We start from the raw sequence: 3,304 nt of genomic DNA, 5'->3' as shown, positions 1-3,304 counted from the left end.
TTCACCCCGGGGATCCCCGAGAGAGAGAGTAGAATATAGGAATAAAAACCTCCGGTCTAGACCCACTTCTGGACTTCGTGACTGTGGGACAGTCACCTTCCTTCTCCAAGCCCCATTTCTTTCCTCCAGAAAATAGCAAAAGGCCAGTCCTTCCAGGTGGATCTGCCAAGAAAGCAGAAAGGGGTTCGCTCCGAGCTCGGAATGCTTTTCCTACGGCGCCCTCTGGCGGCGGAATGGAGCGGCGCGTCTTGGGGCGGAGCCAAAATGCAAATAAATGCGTGTAAGCCACGCCCTCCGCACCCAGTTTCCCTAAAAGGTGTAGACGCAGCTTTCCCTCTCTGGACCTCAGTGGGCAACACTGGGAAATGGCCGTTTCTGAGAAATGGGCGTGTTGGAGCTTGTGAGATAGCGGCTCTTAAACTCTAATCCCAGGTGGCTGATTTTAAACCTTCTTGAACCTACCGCGGGGCACGCAGCCCGTCAGCAAGGTTGCTAACCATCCCAGCCAACTGCGCCCCGTCTCCGACCAGTCCGCGGGGGCCAGAGGGGTTTGACCCAAGGCCAAGGTGAATGAGATCATCCTCCGTGGGGCTCACTTGCAGGCTCCACTTTCCAGATTGAATGCAGACACCATAAACTGAGGAGTCGCCCCCACACAAGGGGTGGGGCCGGGCCAGGGTATCTGGGTGCGTGCAACCCCCCAACAAATAATGATGAACCTAAAACAGCTCAGATAATGTCCCTTGGCCAGATTAGGAAATTGTCCCTTTACTTGTAGGTTTCTTGTATGCTTCCACCTCCTCCTCCAGGCTGTGAGCCCCAGAAGAAAAAGCTTGTCTTGGTCACCATGAGCCTCCCAAGCTGGGCACAAGGTGGTTGTACCATTACTATTCGTCAAATGAACAAATGCAGGTATTTTACATCTCTGTATCTTAAGTCCTGGAAAAGAACAGGGATGCTGATCTGAATGAATTGCTGAACCTCAGCTACCCCACCTATAAAACAAGGAAAAGTGTGTTGGTTGAAGCTGGGTGAATGAATGAATGAATCAGTAGTTGTAACCTATGCAAGATGAGGAGGCCCAGAGAGGTTAAGGGACTAGCCCAAAGCCACACAGCAAAAAAAAGAATGCCACCTGGGGATGAGGAGTCAGCCCTAGGCTCCCCCAGAGCCATTTTACCTATTAAGGACTAAGGTGAGGACTCGGGGCACACAAAAATATTATTTTTCAATTAATTTTTAAAAATTTATTAATTTACTCTAATTTGTTATGCATGACAGCAGAATGCATTCAATTTCAAGTAAATTTGAAATTTGAAAAAAAAAAAGTTGGCTTCATCAATTGGAAAAGTAACTGGAAATACAAAGCCAGTGAAATCGCTGGTGCATCTGGGAAGTAGTAGAGAGCAGTGGGTGGGAGGTGAGGTGCTGGGTTGAAATCCGGCTCTGCTGGGAAGTCTCAGTACCTCTCTGGGCTTCCGTTTCCTCCTCTGGAGAGCAAGGCAATGTTAAGGGCTATTGCAAGGTCTGGACGTGGGCCAGGAAATAGCCACTGCACCACAGGAGCTGGGTGCTGTGGGGGAACAGGGTATAAGAGTTGCAAGACATATAGCTGAGGAGGGTTCACTGCCCAGGCTGCCTACAGAACTCCTTCAACTCAACAACAAAAAGTTAGCCGCCCTTAAAAAGGGCCAAGGACTTGAATAGACATTTCTCCAACGAAGATACTCAACAAGGATGTGAAGAGCTTGACTCAGGACTCATTAGGGAAATGCAGATCAAAGCCACAATGTGGTACCACTGCCCATCCCCCAGGATGGCTATTATCAATTTCAAAAAGAAGGAAATAGCAAGTATTGGTGTGTGCAGGAAAGAGAGGAAAATCTCTCCGCATTGCTGGGGGGAGGGGTGGAAAACAGTTGGGTGAGTCCACCAAAGGTTAAAATGGAGTTATCATCAACCCTACAATTCCACTCCAGGGGTTCCTGAATACTTGTAGATGCACATTCATAGCAGCAGATTCACATTTTCCAAAAGGTGGAGACCACCCAAGATGAAAAAGCAAAAGTACACAATGGAATATTACTCATCCATCAAAAGGAATGAAGCACTGACACCCACTATAATGTGGATGAACTTCGAAAAGATGTTGACTGACAGAAGCCAGACACAAAAGGCCATGTAGTGTATGATCCCATTGATATGGAATGTCCAGAACAGGAGAATCCACGGAGACAGGAAGTAGATTACAGAGTGCCAGGGCCTGGGGGAGGGGAATGGGGAGCAAGAGCTAATGGGATAGGGGTCTCTTTGGGGTGATTAAATTGTTTACAGATGAGGCAGAATGAATGGACAACATTGTGAAGGTAATAACAACTGCTCAATAAAATGGCTTAAGTTTCACCTCAACTTTTAAAAATTAATAGTGGAAGAACATGGTGTGTAGGCTGGGGAAGGAATTCAGGAGGGTCTCCTGGAGGAGAGAACATTTCCTCAAAGCCTTGAAGGTGATGGAGGAAAGGAGGGAGGGGGAACCATAGCCAATTACAGGCCTACGGGTTCAGCGACAAAAGTGAGAATTATTCGGGGCTGGGGTTACAGCTCAGCGGCAGAGCGCTTGCTCCCACTTGTGAGGTACTGGGATCGATCCTCAGCACCACATTAAAAAAAATAAAGAAAGATATCTTTTTTTTTTTTTTAAAGGGTGAGTTATTTAAAATTTTATTCAAACATCTTTTTTCCCCTTTATCTTTCCCCTCCTCTTCCTCTTCTTCCTCCTCCTCCTCCCCTCCCCCCCTCCTTTTCCTTCTCCTATACTGGGGATTGAACCTAGGAGTACTTTACCACTGAGCTACAGCCCCAGTCCTTATTATTTTTTACTTGCGATCCTCCTACCTAAGCCTCCCCCCTTACTAGGATTACAGGCATGCCCCACCACACCCAGCTTCTCCTCCTCCTCTTCCTCCTCCTCTTCCTCTTCCTCCTCAGTACTGGAGATTGAACCCAGGGACTTAACCACTAAGCAACCCCCACTTTTATATCTTATTTAGAAACAGGGTCTCTCTGAGTTGCTTAGGCTCGCTAAGTTGCTGAGGCTGGCTTTGAACTCTCCATCTCCTGTCTCAGCCTCCTGAGCCGCTGGCATTACAGGCGTGTATCACGGTGCCCGTCTTCAAATATCTTGAGAGAGAGAGAGAAAGAGAATAATAGAGTCGGTGTTTAGGCCGCAGGCACTGCTCCTTTAGGAGCTCAGCGAGCTCTGGGTTCCCTAGATCCAGGCTTTGTGCCCCTGCACCTCTTGGGG

This window comes from Marmota marmota, unplaced genomic scaffold (assembly GCF_001458135.2).
Source record: "Marmota marmota marmota unplaced genomic scaffold, marMar, whole genome shotgun sequence".
Taxonomy (NCBI): domain Eukaryota; kingdom Metazoa; phylum Chordata; class Mammalia; order Rodentia; family Sciuridae; genus Marmota; species Marmota marmota.
This window is presented reverse-complemented; position numbering follows the sequence as displayed.